This window comes from Manis javanica, chromosome 15 (assembly GCF_040802235.1).
Source record: "Manis javanica isolate MJ-LG chromosome 15, MJ_LKY, whole genome shotgun sequence".
NCBI lineage: Eukaryota > Metazoa > Chordata > Mammalia > Pholidota > Manidae > Manis > Manis javanica.
In genome coordinates, this window is record NC_133170.1 from 54,021,427 (window position 1) to 54,046,109 (window position 24,683).

General features: G+C 43.9%; 1 long non-coding RNA gene and 1 other non-coding gene across 2 annotated transcripts in view; one reads left to right on the forward strand and one right to left on the reverse strand.

The window, feature by feature from the left end:
• Positions 1-23,521, reverse strand: part of LOC140846607 (uncharacterized) — a 41,273-nt gene extending 17,752 nt beyond the window's left edge. The window contains exon 1 of the long non-coding RNA XR_012125899.1: positions 23,420-23,521. This is a non-coding gene — a long non-coding RNA (uncharacterized lncRNA). The remainder of the gene's footprint in view (positions 1-23,419) is intronic.
• LOC118970590 (U6 spliceosomal RNA) lies at positions 5-107 on the forward strand. Its single transcript, XR_005058646.1, has one exon. It is a non-coding gene; the product is annotated as a U6 spliceosomal RNA (small nuclear RNA).
• Positions 23,522-24,683: the final 1,162 nt, after the last annotated feature.

Sequence of the window (24,683 nt, forward strand, 5' to 3'; positions counted from 1 at the left end):
GACTGTGCTCACTTAAGCAGCACATATACTAAAACTGGAAGATACAGAGATTAGCACCACCCTTATGTGAGGATAACATGCAAACTCGTGAAGCATTCCATATTTTTTTAGAGAAGAGATCTTAAATATTCTCACCACACACACAAAAAATAGTAATTATGTGAGGCGGTGGAGGTGTTAACTAATCTTATTGTGGTAATCATTTCTCAGTATATACGTGTATCAAATCATCATGCTGTACATCTTAAATTTACAAAATGTTGTATGTCAGTTATAGCTCAATAAAGCTGGGGTAGGGGAAGGCAAATCCTTCCCATAAATAAATATTTAAGAACTACATGAATGAATGAATGAATGAATGAATGAATTATAGGATTCTTAAATCAAAATTAGAACCCAGGACCCTCATTTTTTCCATTTTGAGAGCTTGGGTGTTCTGCGTTTCATTTTATTTCAAGGTAGTGCAGTCCACTTGTGCACATACTCTGCAAGCTTCACAAATTCTTAGACACAGAAAATCCATTTCACCCCTCTCCCTCAACTGCCCTTGTTATTAGAGGGTTAGAACACTGAAATACTCTCTTTCAGGAGTATTTTGTCCCAAACATCTGGTGAGGACTGCTTTGCTAGAGCAGAAAGTAAAATCAAAAACAGAGAGCCTCGACCACCTCCTTGGAGAGCTCTAAAGCCAGAGGGCCCCTCAGAGCTGTCCCTGATAGGGAGGAGGGAGCCAGGCTTTTAGACCCCCCTGCTTTAGACGTGGTCTGCCCGTAGGGAGGGAGAGAATGCCCTCGGGCACTGTGACCCTCTTGGGCAGAGGCCATTCCAGCTGGAGGCCATCTGCCCACACATTCCCAGCAACTGGAGGAAAAATCCTGCATTTCTGGTCATCCAAGAGTTTTGCCTGAAATTCCAGGCAGGCTTTCTCCCCAGACTCTGCCATATATACAACCCCTTACCTTTCCTCCTTTGCATTCAGGCCAGGATGATATTTAAAAGGTTAACCCTAAAGTAACTAGGGCTGCACACCCTCTTCCCCCACATCCTCTGAATGCCCGGTAAAGTGCTCTCCCTGCTTCCTCTGCACAATATGAATCGGCATCGAAAGCACTGGAGAAGCTGTAGGAAATCAACTCTGGAGATGAAGTGCCAATCTGCGGCTGCTAGTTTAAGGGGGAACCATGCCAAAAGCAGAATAGGGCCGTGTGGGGAAATGGAAGATGCTCACTCTCCCCAGCATCTGGTTCAGAGTGCAGAGAAGGTGTCCCACTGTCCTCTGAATGCTGGTCCTTCCCAAAAGGAACGCTTCCATAAAATCAAGCTACCTGGCCTTGATTCTGAGCCAGATATAATGCCCAAGCCCAGAAGGACTCCACAATAGGGGACGTGTAGGGGTTAAAATGTCTGGGAGAGTGCAGCCCCTATCAGCTTGGACTTGAAAGTCGTAAGTCTTGACCACAAGACAACTCTCACAATTATATTTTGGTTTCACTTTGGTTTCATTGCTGTTCCTGTTGCTGTGACCTAGTTATGATCTGGAGCTTTAAGATCTGGATAAGGTGTGCTTAAATCCTGTGCACACCCCCAGGAAGCCAGAGCCCTGCCTAGGGTTCTGCAAAGAGGACCTAAGTGCTCAAAGTCATCCCACCTTCCTTCCTGGGTTATCTCACCGCTCTAGACCGTACTGACCCATGCATGAAACTGAGCTCCTCCCGCATACCCAGCAATTAAAACCTCACACAAGGCACTGTGGCTCCTTATAGGCATGACTGAAAGTCTAGAAGGGCAGGGACAGAGGGATTGTATTACAGGGACCCAAATAATTTGATTGAACCCTGTACTCATTTGCTAGGGCTGCCATGACAAACAAAACACACATAACTACAGAAACGGATTTTCTCATAATATTGAAGATTTGAAATCCAAGACCAAGGTGTGAACAGGCCTGGTTCCTCCTGAGGCCTCTCTCCGTGGCTTGCAGGGGCTGCCTTCTTGCTCTTCACGTGGTCTTTCCTCTGACTGTGTCCTGCCTATGCCCCCATCTCCTCTTCTTGTAAGGACACCAGTATATTGGATTAGGACCTGCACTAATTGCATTTTAACTTAATTACTTCTTTAAAGGATCTATCCCCAGATACAGTCACATTCTGAGGTACCAGGGGTTCTGGCTTCAACACATGAATTGGTGGGGAGAACACAATTTGGCCTATAACAATCCCTAAGCTTGTCCATTCTTAAATTGCCAACCCTTGTCTGTACAGACAATAAATATTTTAAGTCTGCAGGCTATGTGGTCTCTGTCCCAACTACTCAGCTGTGCAGCATAAAAGCAGACATACATATGTAAACAGATGGGTGCAGCTGTGTTCTAATAAAACTTTACTGATGGACACTGAAATTTGAATTTCATATAATTTTCACAAGGCACAAAATATTATTTTGATTTTTTTTAACATTTAAAAAACGTTTAGCCATTCTTAGCTCAAGGGCTCTAGAAAAACAGACAATGGGCCAAATATTTTTGGCCAGAGGGCTGTGGCTACTGGACAATGGCTCCCTGCTTCTCTTCTGCCTCATCTCCCTTTCCTTTTACACCTCTCAGGACTCACACTGCTCCCCACCAGGCTCAGCAAGGTCATTTCCAACACAAAGACAGTTTCCTTCCTACTAGGAATTCTGTCGCCAGCTGCTACATAATAAATTATTTAGGTCTGATACCTCATCTTGATTAAAGGAATGTATTTTTCTCACTGTTGTAGAACCAGCAAGACCATGACTCATGTTTTACAACTAAATAACTCATCACGTGCACTTTTATAAAGACCACAAGTGTTTTCTGGGTGCCAAACACTGTGCTCAGGACTCGGCAGAACCATTGAATTTATACAGGAAGCCCATGAGATAAATATTATTATCTCCATTTTTCAGACAAGAAAACTTGGGGTCAATAAAATTGAGTAAATACCTTGAGATCACACAGCTATCGAGTGACAGAAGCAAATCTGAAGCCCGAAGCCCAACGGTCTCCTAATTCAGAAGCTTAGCCAATAACGCTACACTGTTTCTAAATGTTCTCTTCCCCATGAGCACTGTGCATTGTAGATATTGGGGTGTCAGAGAATAAGAATCATGCGGCAGAGACAGCAAATTCTCCACCCAATATCCACCTCCTCCTTCCTTACTAATGCACCCTCAATTCTATTCATGGAGAACAATATGCCCAGCCAGAAAGGCACATTTACCAGCCACCCTCAACCAAAGAGATGTAAGCAGTAGTCATTAGATGGGGTCTCCGGGGAAGTCCTTTAAAAGAGAATGACTTCCCTGGTAAGCACCCTCTCCCATTCTTCTGCCTGAGATACAGACTTGAGAGCTGGTGTCTTGGCAACTATCTTGAGCTCCTGTGAACATAAGGATCATGCCATAAGAATGCACAGAGTGGACTTCTGGAAACCTGAGTCTCCATTCACGGAGCTGCCACATCAGCCCTCAATTCCCCACCTCAGGACTTCTCTTTAAGTGAGAAAAATAAAATATTTAAGAATTGTTTTAAGCCACTACCTTTCTGGTCTCTATTACTCATTGCCAAAACAATTCCTCGCTGATAGAAGCCCTCTCTGACCCTCACTCCCATACTATCCTTGGAGGACTTGCTCTTTAACATCACACTCTACTAGTCTTCTTACTTAAAGAGAGTTAGAGAGCCATGCTGGCTGGCACTACCCTGCCTTATGCCCTAATATGTGCCATTGTACAGACTCCTCATCCCTGTCAGCTGAGTACGGTCACATGTGGCCACTGGCTCCTGACCAGGTCAGAGAATTTATTACTGAGTACCTACCTGGACACTGACTCCAGACTCCTGGCCTCCCTAAAGGACTGAACCTAGGGTCAAGAGGACCCAGTGGTTAGCATCTGTCAGTACTCCTTTCTCTTATGTAGTTCTTTACAGTTTACAAGCATGTTCTTGAGCAATATTTCTTTTCTTCTCACAACAACTTTGACCAATGAACGGGGACAGTGCTGGTTTGTGTCCTCATTTAAGAGCTCAGGAAACTAGAGCATAGAGAGGTTAAGTAATTTACCCAACACACAAAACCAGGAAGCAGACTCAGCCCTCTGTCTCCAAGGTCCCCATTCTTTCCAATAGGCCGGTCACTCCCAAGAGACTTCATAAATTCTAATGAGAGAAGCCTGAGATACAACTCAGTTCAGGCAGCCTCTCCTGAAGCAAATTGGACTGACCACCAACGCCCGTCTCTACCCAACACCTGAATTACTCATCATCAAAAGGTTGATCTACTCACCTGAATCAAGTGAATGACTACATGGTGTCAAAAAATCAGTTAACACCATCTGTGTCCACTACACATCTACTCTCTGTAATAGGCAATGTTTATGTAAACAAACACTGATATGTCTGTAAGCATCCAACAGATGAATCGCATATGTGAGAACAATGGCAGTTGTTTCACTGTTGCTCTGAATATGGTAGAAGACAGTGACAAGTGAGGCTGAGAAGACATGAGGAGAAATTAGCACTTCCAAATTAGGCAGGAGAGGCTTCTTGGGGGAGACAGTGTCAGATGCTGTTTAATTCAGCAGTGAAACAAGTTTAGGATCATAAGTGCCAGTTCAAACTGAGGCAGAAGTGGAAAAACAATACTAAGAGCTAGCATTATAGTTGCACAGTGCTAGACAGAGTTTTTACATGTATGTAAAAGAAATTGGCTCTGGCCCATGTAAACACAAAGGGAATTTGCTGAAAAGATACTGGGTAATGTGCATAATTGCCAAGAATTTTGGAGGACCAGGATCTGAAAATAGACAGGAATAAAGAGGTGCTAGGCAGCCAGGAATTCTCAGAATCCCACCACATGACTAGTCTAGCATTGGACACAGTATATCAGTTAGCATGTCTACAATGATGCTGTCTAACAAACAATCACAAATACACAGTGACATATGGTAACAACTATTTGCTGCTCATGTATACCTGGGGCCCTTCAGAGGCTGACTGGCAGTGCCATAATATTGATGGGGCCCATCATGAGGCTCCAGATTGGTCAACTATTGGCTTTTCTAGTCTGTCCTCATCTGGGGTGATTAGGATGACTCAGCTCTGCTTCACATGTCTCTCATCCTCCAGCATGTCTATGCAAGGCATATTTTCATGGTAATGGAGGAGCAAAGAATTGCAAAGATGCAAAATGCTTCTTAAAATCTAAGCTCAGAACTGTCAACATCATCACCTTATTGCCCACAGCAAGTCACAAAACCAGCTTTGCTTTAAGGAATGGGGAAATAGACTCTGCCTCTTTAATGAGGGAACTTAAAAAACCCACAGCAAAAGGTCAAGTACAGGGGGCTACAGATTGGGACCACTGATGCAATCATTCTACCACTCATAGGAAACCACCACTAGTACCTTCTGCCAGTTCTTCTGAAACTTGGCCTGGTCTCCACCACCACCTGTGTGGATTCTTCCTTGCTTCTTTGCATCCAGCTCCACATTCAGGCTTCCAGGCAAGTATGTCAGATAACTGGGACTAAATCAGGGAGTTGAACACCAAAGGCACAGAAATACTGAGAAAGTGAGTATCTCAGGTTGTTTCTTTTCCTTAGGAAGAGACGTGTTCTGTCTCTCACTGAGACATGAAGTGCAGAAAACCTGAAACCTGAAAGTTCAAATATAGCCAAATATCTGGTTTCCTTTCAAACCAGCTGATGTTTGTTGGGATATATTACAGAATGTCCATAGTTCTTCACCCCTCCTGGTACCCATGCCCCTTGCCACACAACTTGCTGTGGCTTCCCTCTGTGGGTAGGGTAACCCGTCTCACTCTTTGACACTCAATCATTCCTCTGCTCATGCCAGCCCATGCTATGTTAGCAGATGTATCATAGGCAGAGGCTTGCAATGGGCTTGCACATCAGAACTTGTTCTCTTATATCTCTGCCATGGGAACTACCATGGGAACATGCCCAGGCTAGGCTCACAGAACAAGAGACACATAAACCAGGGATGTTCCCCAGTTGTTTCAGCCTAGGCCAACCAGCTGACAGCTAGACAAGCCACAGATATATGCACAAGCCCAGCCTAGGTCAACAAATCCAACTAGCAGACCCCAATCCATGAGCAATAAACACTTACTGCGATTTGCCCCTGAGGTTTTGTGGTCATAGTTACAAAGCATTATTGTGACAATGGATAACAGATACCGTCTATCACCAGTTTGCATGTAAACAAGTCCGTTTCATTCTCAACCTACAAGTCGAATATTAGAAACTTCATTTGCATGGAGAGTTCAGGTCAACTGTCCAAGGCCACCCAGGCTGGTTTGATAGTGGTTTTCCTACAACAGAAGCCACTCTCTGCTTAACTTGAACCTGGAAAATAGTTAGAAAGAAGTTAGTTCGTGACCCTGACCTGAACTTCTGGGACAGCTTCTCCTCACTTTGTCTGAGCCAAAGGGGCCTCCAAAATGAGTCAGGAAGACTTGAACAATAACCAGGGAACTACTCCAAGGCTAATCCCACACAAGTGAATCCCACACAAGTGAACCGTGGGAACAATGCAAGGTCATCCCCCGTCCTAGAAAGCTCTTGAAACAAGAGAACCACCAACAAGGACCTAGAAATACCTAAATCATTTGGGTTTTCTCCTTGTAACTGGCTCAGCTATAATAGGATTTGGTCTGCCCCTATTTTTAGGGCTAAGAGTGCTCAATTAACACAGAGAACTCCATAGAACTAAGCTAGAACCACTGATAAAAGTGTGTTGTGACAACTGTCAGAATGCCCCGCACACAGTAGGTGCTCATTAGAAAGTGGGCCTCTCCCTGGCCTTCCCATCTCATACTTATTATGGTATCATATTTAAGGAATCATGTCACCAGGTCTTTTTACTTCTTCAAATCACAGCTCTTGGGGCCTGACAGATGCAAAGTCACATGTTGGCTCAACATACATACAACAAGTCTACTACATATTACATGCCAAGAATACAGGGACCTGGAGCTGATCTCGAGAAACTAAGAATCTAGAGGGTAACAAAAGTTCTCAGAACTAGATTTAATTACTGACCAACGATTACATAACCAGAGGGCCAGGTGAGCTACCACAAGTACCACATTTGAAGAAAAACAATGAAAATGTCAAATATATGTTATGTTAAAATGTGATTTAATTCATTTAATTGCTATTAAAGGCTATAATGGCTTTCAACTTTTGTAAAGAAAAAGATACTATTTTAATTTCTTGCATTGATGACTATATTATAAATTTTCCATTTTTCATACATAAAAGCTGAAATCTATTAGCTTGGATCCACATCTACTTTTGCCTAAGTCTATAAAACTAAAAATCCCACATAATAGCTGAAAATACAAACTTCATAATAACATAAAAACTGAATTTATTCATTCACTTAAACTCTACTGAAGACATCACAAATTATTATTTAAGTGTCTTAGGAGATAAATAGCCTGAAAAGGTGAAGGCTCTTTTTCTAGGCAACTCCTGCCTGCAATGCCACATTTTGAAGAAAAACTGGCAGGAAGTTCAAGGAACATCAGAAGGCCAAATCTAATGAAAGAGTTGCAGTCATAACAAAGTTGAATGGCCAAGAACACCTTAGCCTGATGGCATGCGAACACCAAGCCACACTGGACAGTAAGACCCTGGTGTAGGATCCCTGTCACCTCATCCCAGGGGTTGTTCTCAAACCAGTGGGAGAGCCAACAGCTCCATCCTTGCTTTCAAAGTCTTTTATTTGAAGAGGGAGTTGTGTCTATCTAGGCCTGTGCTCCCAAAGCAACCCCTATCTCAGACATCATAGATTAGCATCCACAGGACTGATTCAAAATGGCCAGCTGCTGAGCAACAGGAAGGAAGCAGGGTTCTGAGGGTATGAGACAGAAGAAGCTTGAACTAAGAAGTTCTGAGGACAAGGGAGAGGGAGCCTGGGATAGCTGAGTGGGTCAGGCAGGCGTGAATGTGATTCCATCATCTGGGGATGTGCCCTCAGGTAGCAGGAAGGTCCTGTGTGTCTACGAGGTGGCAGCTGGGGTAGGATGGAGACCGTCTCCAGCACAATCACAAGGGCTCTACAAATGACTGTGCAAAGAATTGTACGTGTTACTGCGTTGGACTAGCTGCGTAGGCTGCAGTTATTCTGTCCATAAGGTGAAACCCACAGTCAAAATTACCCTTGAAAATCTATCCAATTGCTCATGAAGTATAAGGATTTTTCTCCCTGCTGTCCTGATAGATAGATTTGTTGCAGCCAAGGTTACTTGCTCCATATTGGAAACCAATGTGCTGGTTGGTACCCCTCCCAGGAAAACATCACAGGCAGGTTTTCCTCTAGAGATGGAACCTGTGACTATTTCTTCAAATAAGTGCCAGGTGAGCAGCTGGCTTGTGTTAGACATCATGTTGTAACAGATACTACCTACCTTTAAAGACTAATAACACAAGAGGTACATATTATGAGAGGAGTGGAGGGACTCAGGCCAAGGAGGAGAGAGCAGATTTATCTCTGTGACAGTACACCCAGTCCTGGATAGAAACTCACAAAGCAGAATGTAGACTGAATAGACCACACTAATTAAAGACATTTTCCCTTTTCTAGATGGGTGGAGGGTGGTGAGGTTCATATACTTGAATTTACACAAGTTAAATTAGCATATGATGCAACTGAGCCATGCTTTTTAATTTGCCCGGAATCACACCATCCAGTATAGCAGCCTCTAGAACTGGGATATGCTATAGGTATAAAATACACACTGGATTCTAAAACATGCCAAATACCTCATTAATAAGATTTTTTACTGATGATATTTTGAATTTATAATACTTGGTTATATTGGTTACTGTATTTAATCTCACTAAAATTAATTTTACCTATTTCTTACTTTGTTTAAAAATAGCTACTGGAAAATTTTAAATGGCTTATGGATCCTATTATCTTTCCACTGGGTAGCGTCAGCCTTGACAAAAGGCCTAGATTTTGTTTGGAATTACCCTAGAATGACACTGCATTGCTAATACATGTGATACTTGATAAAATTATTTCAAAACTGTCCCTTTTCTTTAACAATCCAACTAGATTTAAGAAAGCATTGGCTCAAACTACCACTACATCTAAGCTGTGAATCCCGGACTCCCCAATCAATTCTATCTTAGCAGGACTAATCAAGTCCCCGACACTCTCTGTAAACACACAGCATTTATATATTACAGAATCTTCTGTAGACCTTCAAGTCTGAACTCTGAATTCAGTGAAACTACATTAATTTCTAAAGTTTTAATTTCTTTTTTTTTTGCTAAATATGACATATTGTATTCACATATATAGAAATTACTTTTTGTTCCAACATTTTATTATATGCCATAAGAAGAGGAAATTCCTCAACATGGACTCCAGCAGATTGATTGTACCATTTGAAATGAATAGAATGGAATCCAAGCCATAGGTGTGCCCCTCATTACATTGTGCCATTGTCTAAATGCAAAATGTGCAGAGCGTTCTTCGTGGCAAGGAGGAGAAGCCAGAGGAGAGGTTGGGAGGTAGCCAAATGCTGATTCCTCCACCTGAAAGAAAGCACCTTGCACCTTCATTATTCTACTTTCCAACAAGCAAAGAAAGGGCTCCTAGATGACACGATAATGTGAACCAAATTTACCTGCTGCAAAAAAAATGATGAATTGAAAAAATATTAAATAGATGAAACAAGTAGCTCAAATGACAACCTTAGCTGTGTGTGGCTGAACCACCTCTATAATCATTCTGCTCTTCACACTTTTCACTAAGGTTTTTAAAGGAACTCAATAATAGATTTTTTTTTACCTGACAGTTCCCTTGTAGGGATTAAGATGGCTTTCAACTTCCTTAAAAGTTTTTAACCTCTTGAATACTAAGTAGAAAAGATTATTTCGAGAGGGAGGACACAGTTAGTTGAAGGCCATTGGTAGGAAAAATACAAGTTCTATGCCAAAAAAGATTTACAGGTGGCAGTTGGGTCAGCTATACCAGCTGGATACAATGTGTCAAAGACCTGTTGTCCCTAGCATGGCCTTTTCTGAAAGATATCTTTTCATTCCAAACTTCCTCATTTATAGCAGATAATTTCAGTGTCCCCTGCAAGTACCTTCAGATCTGATAAACTTTTACCAGTGTCTGCTCCTGCCTTCAGCATCATCCCGCTACCACCAGCAGGCAGCCCCTGAAGAACTTTGGAAGAAGGTCCTCCTCAGACGGCCAGAGCCCACTCTGCCCACGTGCACAGAGTTGAACATGCCTGGGTATTTATGTGCCCCTATTTTTAATTTTTAACCAGTGACTCCTGGGTATGGGAGCCTTGGCTAGGGACAGCTCTGAGGCAGAACTTCCTCCCTCAAAGCTGCCTGTGGAATGAGCCCGGGCACTGCTCTGCAGGCCTCCGCCTGTGATCACCCAATTGCTTGGCCTCCCCTCCTTCCCTGTCCTTCGTATCCAACCCCTTGCTGGGTCCTCCTTAGAGCATTTCCTTCATGTATTACTTGGCACCAAGATCCATAGCTCAGAACCTAAGATACTTGTGAACCACAGCCACCCTTAAAATCCTAAACTTATTTGCCACTACTTCTAGTTTTTATCCTCAAGTCCAGCTACACATTGAATTACTTACACCATTCCCCAAATGGAATCCACTTTATCCCACCTTCTTGCCTTCATATCTATTGTCTTTGCTACGTGGAAGTCTCTGGGTCCCCCTACTTTCCAAAGGGACCTTCCTTGGCTCTTCCAGGCTGTGACCGAGTCCACTGTTCTCTCCCGGTCCTGTGCACACATTGCTACGAGGGCACAGACATGGCTCTGAAGCTATACTGCCTAGGTTCAAACCTTGGTTCTGCTACTTCCAACTGGGGACCTCAAACAAGTTAGTCTCTCTTTCACTCAGTTTCCACATCTGGAAAATGAATATCAAGGTCACATTTACTTTCGATCATTCTAATGAAAATGAATGAGATAATTTACATGCAAAGCACTTACAGATGACTAGTTCATGGTAAATGTCAGCTAGTGTTTTTGTATTGTGATTATTTGTTTATGAGTCTATGAATCTGTTTTCATTATATGCTCCTCAAGGGCAGAAGTCATATCATTTCATCTTGATAAATGTGCATTAAATAAATAAACATACTCCACTAAAAAGCAGTTCTCTTGAGAAGGGTAAGACTTTAAATTGGTAGTGTCAAATCCTTTAGGACTCCATCATTTGAATACCACCTTCACAATTTTTCCCTTACAGCCTATACTATTATTTACTCAGTATGTTTCTTTAAGTTGACTTTATAGTAATCATTTTTTTAACTTGGCTTCTTGCTAAGAAATAGAATATATGAAATCACAGGTTTAACATGTTAGTTGTGTTTTTTCCAATATTCATTAAAATAAATATGCAACCCTTAAAATAAAATTTGTTCATCTATATGCCCCTATTGGTATCCCCATCTCCCTCTGGAAAACTGCCTCAGAAAATTGGCAGCCAGTCAACAGATGCCCAAAAATGTACGTGAAATTTGGATAAATACCAGAACAGCAATCACTCTCTATTCTGAGCTGATATTCACTCACTCAGGGACTTTTGACCCTCAGCTGCATTTAGCTTAGTTCTCAGGCACGGAAGACATGTTACACATTCTGCCTCATCAGGCCAAGGAGGGCCTCTGAACACCAAAACACCAGGCCCCCAAACTGTTAAAAGTAAGGTAGCAGGGCTTCAGGATAAGCACATTAGGACATGAGTCCATGCCACTTCCTGCCTTGTCTGTACGTGTTTCCTGTAGGAGGTGAGCTTGAAACTGAAAAAATTAACAAATGGAGAATGGAAAATCTGCCATCCCATTAGGAACAAGGCCTGGTAGAGGCTAAATGCATTTTAGGAAGGCTTATCACAGGCACACCATGGTTTAGTCTTTCCATCCACTTAGAGAACCCACACTCTAGAATTTTCCCAGAGTATCTGCCTCAGGAAAAATCCCAGGAGGGTTTCCCTGGAGTGTTTTTACCACCACCACCCCACAATCTGAGCTTTAAAGTGTGAGGTTTAATTAACACGTTTAAAATTGGCTAATTTTAAATCCTACTTGGAGCTAGAGAGGAATAAGGCTAAGATAAACAAGAGAAGATCTAAGCACGAAAAGATGGAGTTCTTTTCAGAAGGGCAGGGTAGCGAGTGATTTATGTTCCAGACAGCTTGGAGCCAAAGCAGGTGTCCAGGAGTTGGGAGAGAAGGAAGCCCTGGAGGGGTCGGCCTGAGGGCGGTAGTTTGTACCCTTAATTCTCACACGCAGTCCTGGGACCACCAGTGCTGGCGTCCTCAGGGAGCTTCTGAGAATGCCAGAGTCTCGGGCCCCACCCACACCTAAAGAATCAGAATCTCATTTGTATACCTTAAAGTGTGCTGTGTTACCATCAAACTTGGCTAGGACAGCTCTGGGCCTGCCCCCTAGGCTCCCCGCAGGATGGGCCTGAACACTGCTCTGCAGGTCTCTGTCTGAGATCACACGGTCTCTGCCAGCCCCTCTGCCATTTGGTGCAGTTGCAAGCACGTGATCAATGGTCTTTGGCTTCCTACCTTCCAGGCTTCCCCAGCACGTGTCAGCTACCATTTGCAAACGGCTGATCTAACTTACTCTGTACTCCCTTCCTCTCAAGTCAGCCTCTCTCACTGCCCCCACTGTCAACATTATTCTCATTGGTGACACCTTTCCTGCTTCATGGCCTTTGCATGTGCTCTTTTTTCTGCCTGGAACATTCTTCAGCTGGCCTACACTACATCTTCCATCAAGTGTCAGCTGAAATGTCACTTCTTGGGAGATGGTCTTTACTCTCATGTAGATCCCCTGCCATTCTCTGTGGCTACCGTTCTTTTCTTGCACAGGAGGCCTGCAGTTTGTCATTATGAATGAGCTGTCTTCCCTATTAGGTTGCTCAGGGGAGGACCATATGATTGCTCACTGTGTACACCTGCACAAAGCCTGCATCAGAATAGGTGCTCAATAAATACTGCTTGCATGAATAAACAATGATAACAGGTTTCTTCACTGCAGCACTTTTAGGTGCTAACGAGCATCATCTATCTCTAAGGGAATGATAAAGTATGAGTGTTCCCAAACTAATTTGCCTCTCTGCAGAAGAGACCTATTAATGTTCCAAGGAACAAGGTTCTGTAGAACACAGTTTGGAAAATCCTGGGTAAGGAAAAGTGAAAGAAGAGAGGGTTCCTAGAAGTCAGAGCTTCACAGAAATCTAGGTCAAATAAAAAATAACAGGACTCACTTTCAGGGGTCCTTAGAAAAGAAACACCATGAAAGATTATCCTGCTTCTCATCATAATTGTGTGAATCTCCCAAATCTTGTTGTAAAGATTCATCCATCACTGAAAATGACCAGAAGAACTTCATAGACTCCAGAACCATTGATGCAAAAATAAAAGAAGACGTGAATCCTCAGCTACCATCACTGTGAAAAAGCAGCACTTTGGAGGGTCTACATCACTATCATCAAAAAAAAGTATCATTAAAAAAAACTGAGGCATTTTCCTGAAATCACTGCACAGTACAATAGAATAGAATTATTCACCATATCAGTTACAAAAAAAAGGGCAGAAATAAATGGTCTGTCAGGAGGCTACTAGTACCCAGTAGCATTCTGGTTACTAATGCTGGGTAACAAACCATCCCCCAAAATACTGGCTTAAAACAGCAACAGCTCTTTGTTTGGCCACAGTCTGCAATTTGTGCAGAACTCAGTGAAGAAAGTTCATCTCTGTTTCATGCGGCTTCAGCCTGAGCAGTCTGACTGTGGCCAGAAAGACATATTCAAGTAAGCTCACTTCCATGAATGGTAAGTTGGAGGGGTGTTGGGAGCACTGCCAGGGCTGTGGGTCTGGGGCCCCAGCTGCTGTCTGCGTGAGACTCTCCATGGGATTGTGGGATGCTTGGGCTCCTCCACAGCCTGGTGTCTGGGTTCCATGAGTGAGTGTTCCATGCACAGAAGTGCATGGCCTTCCCTAATCTAGCCTCAGAAGTCACAAAGCATCATTTCTGCTACTTTCTATTCATGGAAGCAATTACAAGCCCACCCCAATTCAGAGGGAAGGGAAGTAGACTCCATGCTTGATGGGTGAATGGCAAGATGCTTGAAGAGCATATAAGGTGAGAGAGATGGTTGATGCCATCTTTGGAAAAAATGCCACCATAAAAGGATGTAGAGAAGGAATCGTTTTTTTTTTTTAAAGGAAAAACTTTTTAAAAACACAACTCCTCTCTGAGTCTTCTCTCATTAAGGTAGGGAGGAAAGACAGATGTCAGTATGTATCAAGACAGAGTAGGAAATTTGTTGCTAAAACTATGGAGACTTGAACCAGGAAAACCTACAGAAGGCGGCCAGGAGCAATGAGACCCCTCCTTGGCCGAATGACCTGCAGACCTAATGAAAGTAAAAAACAGTCGTTGTTCAGGGAACATCAAACTGCCTAAAGTGCAGGTAAAACCAAACAAAAACAAAAATAAAACCAGTCCTTCCACCTGCAGAAAATCCCCAAGGCTGGCTAGCATTGCTGGTTTGAAGGCACAGGCTTTCAGATTAGTCCCTGATTTCCTGGAAGAATCCCAATTTCAAATATTTTGTCACCATGACAATCCTGATCTGAGCCTTGAAATTTAAGTAGGATTTAAATATTCGCCAAGCAAGACAAGCAAACAACTGACAACAAGGAGAGGGGAAGGGAGCAGACAAACAAAAGCAATCGCTTTTCTCTTTTCTCCTCTTCTGCTCGAAGGGTCTGAAGACACACGCTTTGTGAAAGCATCCAGCACAAAGTAGGCCCTGAATAAATTATTTATAAACACTAAAGATTTCTCCACGGGCCTTAAAATTTCCACATTATATAGTCTTTCCTTTGGCTAAATCAATGTGGCAGACCCAGAGATGCACCACTCAGATATCTCTCATTAAGAAAGAACTCTCAGCCCAGTTTCATAGAGTATGGCAATGTCCTTAGAGTCTGCCTCCACTTCCGTGCCGAGGCTGTGCTCTTCTTAGGGTGGCCCCCAGGTAATGACTGAGCAAGACGGTAGTACAGGGTCTGGCCATTTCCACCCAGCACAGGGCTCCTGCAATGGGCAATCTTTGCTCTGGGGTTCTCCATGGGGCTGGCAGAGGCTTTGTCTGCATCATGGCCCAGCCGCTCCCACTGTGCAGCCCTGCTTCGTACTCTTTGCTTTCACAGGTATAACCCTCCAATAAACTTTTGCACTCCCAACTTCATCTCAGAGTCTGCTTCCCCAGGAACCCACCCTGGATAGGCAGTATCCTCAAGGCCAATAACCCAGCGTAAGAAATCCAACAAGCCACTCCTAGCCTCAAGCATCTTGGGTGAACATGTGAGACTGGAACCCAACGCAGGTACATTTTGATGGCGAAAGAGTAGAGGCAAGAGAAGTTTGGACTGTTTTCATAGCATTAGAAGCCAAGAAAGGAGTAGATCGTAGATAAAGCTTATAAGATGCTGTAATCTTCAGGGCAATCTTTTTGGGCTGGTCCTGAGCAACTCTCACCCCTGCCAAGCAAATCTCACTGTGGAATAAGACTGTCTTTGGTCCCCAAACTTTTCCCCAAAGTAGCTGAAATCTATAGACCTTAAATATAAAGCTGAATAATGCATCTTGACAATAATATACCATTCACTTTCAGGGACAAATTTTTTATTTAAAGTATAGGAATATGACTGGGTTTGAGCTAACATGTTTAAAGGATCAGTGGCTTACTTGGGCCTAGGAGGTTTGGGTCCTGAATGTTCAGCCATCCTTGGTAAGGATGAGACCTACACCGCCCTGGCCCTAAAAATAGCAAGGACTGGACAGCAGTCCCTCAGTGCAGCCTGAGGTAAGATGCACAGCAGGGCGATGGTGCCCGTGCTGCATCTGCTGAGACCCTCTGGGGCAGCCTTTTCTCTCTGGTTAGCAGAGGCAGGACCCCAGGATTTGAAAGAACTACATCCTGGGGATCAGCGAGCCTCACACCAAGGCACAGAGCAGGAGTGTAGCCAGCTGACAGCCTCCAGCTGAGAATGTCCTTCAGTCCCAAACCACTTTGCACTCCCATTTGGGGCAAATGTTCTTCCTCTTTCTTCCCTGTCTGTCTCACAAACTCAGAAGGCAGCATTACTACTTGCTTTTGTCTTATCCATTTCCTAAGAATCTACATGAAAACCAGCTCATTTAAGGTGGGGAATATACATCCAGGTTCTTTCCTACCCTTGGAACTAGAGACTTAATCTCTAGTCAAAGCAATGCAAGAGTCACAAAGAAATTCTATGTACTGCAAATTCTGGCTGTTGCCTTGCAAGGCAGAGGAGGCAGGAGAAAATAAGGGCAATGCCACCGCCGGTTACAGAGTCCAGTACCTAATCAGCCAACGACCTAACCAGCAACTCAGTATACACGTTCCTCTACCTCATGTCTTTTTCTTCCTCTCTACCAGGAGGTCATGAGCAGAACTATCTTTCTTGGAAGAGCTATGAGCAGGGCAGGTTCTTTGATCAACCACTTCAGTGCAGAATCTGAATATCTGTGCCTAAATCTAAACATATCCTGATGTTCTTATGACATGGTCCCCCTTGTAGGATAGACATATTGTTCAAGACACCCCCATTTACAATGGATTCAAACAACTCCAGAGACTCAGAAGCCACTCAATGGTGCTTCTTCTTCCAGTACAGTGTTCTGTGATGGACTCTTCCAAGAAAGGATTGTGTACAAGGACTAGATTAGGCAAAATGTCTGCATAAAAGGAAATAGGGAGTGATCTAGAGAAGGCTGGGAGAATCATCAGCTCATGGTGCAGATGTGACTCCAGGGGAGAGGAAAGAAGGACAGAGGCATCCCAGATTACTGTGCAGTCAAAGGAAGGTTTGGCACTGTTCTTTAGGAGTCCTTGAGCCAAGCTGGCTAGCAAAGGAGCCCCCTGCTTCCCAGGAATGGGTCCACCTTAGTATCCCACCACACACAGTCACTGTGAGGAGCAGCCCATGGCAGTGGCCTCAGCACAAACACAGGCCAGTTCTCAGAGTGCAGCAGTGGAAGTCTCAGTAAATTATACATCCTGTTCACACTTATGGCCACTCATGACTATAGAATTGTCACCCTTATTTGGGACCTCCTTGCTGGATGACATATATCCTATTATCTCTGGCATGACCAAATAGTTTGCTTTGGCCATTGAAATATAAGCAGAATTGAAAGGTATTGTCTCCATATAGAACCTTTAAGAGTCAGTGGGGAGTCACCATGTTCTTCTTCTTCAACAACCAGCAATGTCCCTGGCAGAAGCTACTTCATTAGCCTGAGTCCTGAGATAAGGATGACACGGCACAGAGACACAGCTGAACCATGGTCACATAGTACAAACAAGAAAGAAACCTCAGTTGTTCCAAGCCATTGAGATGGTGAGTCCTTTGTTTCCCAGCACAACCTACCCCATACTGGCCAAAACACAAGTCCTGCCATCTCTCCTAGTCCTCTGCTCCCCCATATAAAAAAAAAAAAAGACAGATTATCCTGACAAAGGAGTTCAGAAAATTATTCTTTTCTCCACCTGCCTTTCTCTATACTCCCACTGCCACAGGCAATAAGTTGGGCTTCTTTATTGTTTGTTCATTTTCTCATCAGCTAGCACTATTAAGAAAAATGCTTGTTTTTATGTCCTGAATAGAATATATTTAAAAGAGAAAAACATAGGCATCTCAGTGATGCTTGGAATTTCTGTGATAGAGAATACACTTTAGAGCACTGCCATGATAGATTCCTCTTTGGAAACTTTTCTTAAAATACATATCCTGCATCGTTCTGTGTTTTCATCAATCGCTTTCCATTTTATAGCATAATTCTTTTTTTTCTCTTTCACAAATCCTTTGCAAAAGTGGATTCAAGGAAATAAAAGTACATATAAGAACTTAATGTTCTGGATGAATTTATACAACCTCAGATGAACAGGAAAAGAATCCTGACAGGTGACAAAGGATTCATAAATACAAATCCATTTGGGCATCTGTTTTCTCTATTATAAAATAAGAAGGAAGAAAGGAAGCACCCATAGATGCTGATTTAGAGCAGCTCAACTGGCCACCCACTTCCCCGCTAAACAGCGCCAGCAGTCTGGTGCTGAGGGACTGCCTGGATTTGATGTATGACCTTCTCTGCTTGCCAGAGATGCAAGGGGTTTGGAAACAGTGTAAGGGATTCCTTTTGATTTAATCATGGATGAAATAGACTTTGCAAAGTTTTGGCAAGAAAGCAGGCAGAAATCTGTGTGAAAGATATTTGTGAGGATGCTGGTCTCTGGCTAAAAATAGAAAGAAGGCAGAATGCTGGCTAATTAACATACCTAATTATAGGGATTTCTTACAGACAAATGCTCATGTCAACTTGTCTCTCGTCATAATGGTCATTGCTGGTTTCCAGTCAGAAGAAATAAGAAAATTACACACAGGAAGCCTGAAAATGACTGTCACAAAGGGAAGTCGGTGAACACACCGGCAGGTCTCTTGTGCTGGGATAACGTGCCAGACAATTTCAGGTTGAAGTCCACCCATCCCATCCCCTGACTCTCCTCAAATCTGCAGACAGATTCCTCGGTCACTCTGGGTACCAAATACATTTGGTTTCTCATAGAATCAGTTGAGTGAGCTCCCTTTCAGGCTTCCAGCTATAGTAAGATATTCCAACTGGTGGAAATCAATCCAACTGAAGTACCCTTGAGCACAAATCAAATGAGACTAGACTGCAATTGAGGAAAATTATAGTCATAACTTTGCTTTAGAAGCTAAGTCGGCTTTCTCTCTGCATGATCTCTGAAAATGGTATGGATGATGTCAGCTATCAGCAGCGAAGCAGGTGCCAGAACATATTTTTGCTAAAGAGAGTTACTAAATGTCTTTATCTGTGGTGTGTCTTCATCATTAAAAACAAAAAACAGAGAGGAAAACAGTAAAGTCGGGTCATATTCAAGAAGTTCTAGGCCTGACATGTGCTAGCAATACTATTAATGCCAACATTTAGAGGGGTCCTGAAGTATTCTGTCAATCAATACAAACACGCCATGATGCAGAATAGCTAAAAAGGTTACTTTCCATAAGCAGCTCTCCTTCTGGGTTTCCACAGTCCATTTCTGTATTTTACTGTCCTGTAACTGAGCATATCAAGCAAGGTTTCTGACACGTCCATACTTACATCATCATAGAAAGTGGTTCAAGAGGGCAGCATGGACACCACCTCATAAATATCCATCCACTCACCCACCTCCCACTCCAACATGCTCAGCCCATCATTTCACAGATGAGGAAAACTGAGGCCCATGAAGGTCAAATGAGTCATCCAAGGTCACACAGTGAGTTAGAGACAACCAGAATTAAAATCTAGGACCAGGACTATTTCTTGTCTTGTTGTTCATTGGAGGCTTAAGGGGTTTTTTTGTTTGTTTTTTCAGAAGTGAGTAGCTTATGAATTATAAATAAATCAAAAGTACTCACACCAAATTTCCCAAAGGTAACTCAGTACATGATGCCTCTGCTTTTAAAATGCAATTAAAAGGCAGTACATTCCTGGAAACACATGTAGTAAAGCTGATCATCCTTCGGCAGCCCAGACAAGGCTCAGCCAAACATGGGAAACATGGGCAGAAACCATCACACAGACCAAGGACTGTGGAAGGAAGGGACCTAGGGATGCGTTAGAAAATATCAAATTAAGAGAGAAGAAAAATCAGCAGGTTGAAAAGTAGGCTCTGCCTCTGCCTGTAAACAGAGCCCCTTAATCTTTGAGAAGGCAGATGGGAAATCCTTGGTCCTCCAAATTCTGTTTCCTTTTATTTGAATCAGCTTACCAAACATTCACTGAAAATGTCCGCTACATGGCAGCTTGAGACTAGGCAGGGGAAGACGGATGGTGGAGCAAACAGCCATGGCCCTGCCCTCAAGGAGCAAGTGGGCTTCAAGGACAGACCATCCAGCAAGAGGGGATTCCAGTAAATGTGTTCAGCACTGCTCTCTGGGAGGTCTGGAAGCACCAAGGAGTCCCTGTGGACGCCTCTTCCACGTCATTTCATGCTGCTCTACTGAGCTAACAGCCCAGCGCCTTGGGGGAATGACCCCACCCCAGTTTCAGGGAGGAGCCCCACAGGCCTAAGTCAATCCTGTGTGACATTTCTGCAGCCCCAGTGCATGGTTCCAGGTGAGCACGTAACCTAAGTTTGCCCAATTAGAGAGGCCACCTCTCTTCAGTGGTTGGGGGAAGAGAGCTCCCAATTCTGTATAATGTGGAGGGTAAACTTGGGGCCAGCACACCCATTTTGTGGCCGTAACTGGGTGCTGAGCAGCAAAGACCCTGTGGCCCAGAGTTGAGGACAAGGATTAAAGCTTTAGAGAAACATAATAAGAACTCCATCCCTGGCAAGACTCTGAAGAAAGCAAGAAGCTCCTCGGGGCTCAGGGAAAGGCCACTTAGCTGCTTTTCCTCATACCCAAAGTCTCCTGAGGACCCCTCATAGAGATTGGGAGTGCCCTCAAGTGGGGCAGGAGGCCTTATCTAACTCCACAGCTGGAGAGCCACTGTGCTGCAGAAACGCACACAGCTTAGAGCCCCTGCTAGGCCAGGGTATGGGGAGGGATGGAACTCCTGGGTGACGTTGGCAGTCTCTGCAGGAAATGAACACAGTGACTGGGGTCTTGTTGCCTGGAGAGTTCTCAGGAGGGGACGCCAGCATGCAAAGTAGGGAATTGGTGTGGCATACCCGGAAACAAGGTGGGAGCTATGCCCACCCCACCCCAGTTCTTCCAGGCTGTTGGAGGGCATGGAAGAGGCTGCAGCCCCGAGCAGTCTCCCTCCTTTGGGATGCGGCACACAGGGCCATCATGGCTGAATTACTGGTCTATCACTTCACCTAGTCACCACTAATGACTGTCCTCTCTCCACAGGTACATATGCATTATATTAATAACTGAAATTGAGAAACAGTAACACTATATTCACTTAGCAGGAATCACACAAATGTGATGACAAGCTAATATTTGTGGAGCATTTATTATGTGTCACTACATCAAGGGCTAAATTATCATTTCATCCAATACTCATAATGCCCCTAAGCACCTAGAACTGTTTCATCTTTATTTTTACTAATGAGGAAACTAAGACACAGAGAGGCCAAGGTATTTATCCATGACTGAATCGTTAGTAATTGGCAGATCTGGGATTTCAACTGAAGAAGCTTAATTTTTTTTGCTACACTCTTAGGCAATATGCCATATTTTTCTGAATGGCCAATAGTTCATTCTACTTTAATCAAAATCTAAGAATTATTTTTGGGCAGATGGGTTTTCCCTGAAACACAGTCCCAAGATTCAGACCAGAGACGTAGATGGGCAAAAGTCAGAAAATGGAACAAATTACTCATTTTTAGGCTAAATCTCTATATAGAAATGGTCTTGACCCCCACTCACATCTCTTTATAGGATTTAATGAAATATTTTCTGAAGTGGTCCCAGATCCTTGGTCTTGTTTATGTTTTCACCAAATACAAAGCCCTACAGAGGATCTCAGCCCTTCTGTCCTTGGGTTTCTATTAATTCTCTCCTGCATTAAGTACAGATTCCTTCTTGCTCCCCACCCTGTCTCTCCTGCAGATTCTCACTGTCTCTTTTTTGCAAACAGAAAGCAAAGTTAAAATCAAGTGAAAATGCCCAGTCAAAGAAAGGAAAACACCACTACTATCTGCTACCAGAAGGATGTTAAATACACATCCTATAAAATTGAAGGCTGAGACAGCATCTTCCTGCCAGGATCCCTGAGGCACTTACAGCTTCATCACCAGGGTTTTTAGGAGAGAGACCCATCAGGCAAGCCCATCAGTCACTGGTATTTATTGAACATTCAACAGGGATGGGTGCCGATGGTGCAGAAGGCTGCACGTCCTGACCTTATTTCTAGTTCCTCCAGCACCTGAGGCTGTTGTGCTTTTATTCATATAGAACCTCTACCTGGAACATTCCCCCCACACCTCCCCCTTTTTAGAACCTGCATGTATTCATTTTCTTTGAGCTGAGCAGCTTACAACTACAACTATAATCTATGGAAAGGTTATCTAACAATGATGATCTCATACTTGAGTTTTCGAATGGGAACTCTGGCTGCTAAGGGGAGAATATGGCAAATCTGTCCATTCCTTGCTGTCTCCACTGCTAACCCCCAATTCTAAGCCATAAACAAGTCTTGCCTGAACTAGTACAAGAGCCTCCCAACCAGCCTCCCCACCTGTGCTCTCCTCATGATGAAGTCATCTTCTCAAAACTTAACTAGATTATACCACACCCAGGCATCTCGATACTTTTACATTATTAATATAATGCATATGTAGCTGTGGAGAGAGGAAAGAGTCATTAGTGGTGACCAGCTAAAGTGGTAGACCAGTAATTCAGCCATGATGGCCCCAAGTGCCACATCCCAAAGGAAGGAGACTGCTCGGGGGCTGCAGGGGCCGGGAGAAGTGGCATCCAGTCAGACTGAGAGTATCAGGAAAATTTCACCAACAGGGGTCCTTGAGCTGAACTTAAAGGGCAAGTAGTGTGGGTGCCAGCCTCCAAGATGACCCTTCTTCCTCGGATTTACACCCTTGTGTTGGCACCTACTACATTGTACCCCCAAGTCCTCCTGTGGGCAAACAGCACATGGCGCCCAGCTTGGACTCTCCCCCAGCTGTTCTCCCTCATTCCCTTGGATCATTCACTCTGAGGAAGCCAGATGCATGTCACAGGGGCACTTAGGCAGCCCTGTGCAGAGGCCCAGGTGGTAAGGAACTCAGGCCTCAAGTTAATAACCAGCAAGGAATTGAGCCCATGCAGCAACCAAGAGAGTGAGGGTGGAAGCAATTCGCCAGCTCTCATCAGACCTTGAAATGACCACAGCCTCAGTCCACAGCTAGGCTGCACCTGCAGAGAGACCCAGAGTCAGAAACAGCCAGCTCAGCTGCTTCCAGATTGCCCGACCCTCACGCACCAGAGATAATAAAAGCTTGTTATTTGAAGCCCCTATGTTGTAGGGTAAGTTGTTACACAGCAATAGATAACTGATACAAATAGGAATAAGCTTGATGAAGAAATGGGGGAGCATTTCCTGCAGGCAGAAGGAATAGGCTACGCAGAGGTAGCAAGTCATGAAATGATCTGGGTCCCAGTTCAAGCATTCTCGTGGGTGAGAGCAGGAGACAGGAAGAAGGTGGCCTCAAGGAGGAGGCCAGGTCCAAAGGCCTGGAAAGCCAGGCTAAGGCGTGTGAACCTGACCCTCAGAGTCCAGGAGAGTTTCCAAAGGGTTTTACCCTGGGAAGTGTTCTCTTTGAGTCTGTGGTTCTTTCTCGCAGAGAACACTGTGGCAGCACTGGAAGGGTACACGGGCCTGTGTTCTTTCTCCCTCTCTATTGGATTCTTCCCCATGGCATTCAAACCTGTTCTAGAATCTCCTGTTTCGAAAAATTCTACATTAACTCTGGATCTACTCCCAGTTCTACATCGTTATCAGAACAGACTAAATAAACTCCACCCATCTAGTCTTCAAACCATCTCATCTGGCCTCTGCCAGAACTCGTCTAAGGCCACCAGTGATCTTTGTGTCACTAACTCAATGCTCAGTCTTCAGACCTCCTCTTACTACAACTTTCAGCAACAGTCCACACACCTGAAGACACCGTTTCCCCCTTCCTGAAACGCTTGACTTCTCTTGGCTGCCAACACGTAACACTTGAGATTTTCCTTCTGTGTTTGATGCTCCCTCTCAGAATCCTTTCCTGGCTTGTCCACCTCCCATTCCAATTTATAAAGTTGAAATAGATATAGATCCTCTCTCTAAATGTTCATTCTAGGTTGACCTCATCCATGCCTATGGCTCTCAATAACACCCATGTGCCAGTGACTCCCTAAATCATGTCACCACCCCAGAGCCACTGTCAGACCTCTGGATCTGTATGTGGAACTGACTACTAAAAATATCTCCTTGAATGTCTAAAAAGCATCTCTGACTTACATATAACAAACATCTGAACATCTCCAAAGTTGCTACTTTACCTAGAAAGCCAATTATGTGTCCTCTGTTCAGTAAATAACACCTTCATGGGCCAATTGCCAAATGGACTAGTTAGCCTCAGCACTGCTCTGCCCTCCAATCACTCCAACCCAATGATAAATCCTATTGATTTTATTCCAGAATACATCTCCAGTCCATCCATTTTTATCCTCCTCCTCCTCCTCTGCCCCATCACTCTTTTTACACCAAGGCAATAAACTCCTAACCAGGCTTACTAATTCCACTCTTGTTCCCTTCAAGCCATTCCCTCCCTGACCTGATCTGTGCCTCCCTCTCCAGTTTGTCTTAAGCTTCCCTTCAGGTTGTCCACTCCCTGGGGTCCTTCAGGATTCAGATCTTTCCATAGGCCTAGGACGCTTTTTCACCTATTTTTTTGTCCTTCTAACTATGTTAGGTCTCCACTTAATTTACATTCTCAATCAGTGTCCTTTCTGCCCATTCCATCTGTTCTGACTGCTTATTACTGTGTAACAAACTATCCCAAAGCTTAGTGGTTTGAAACA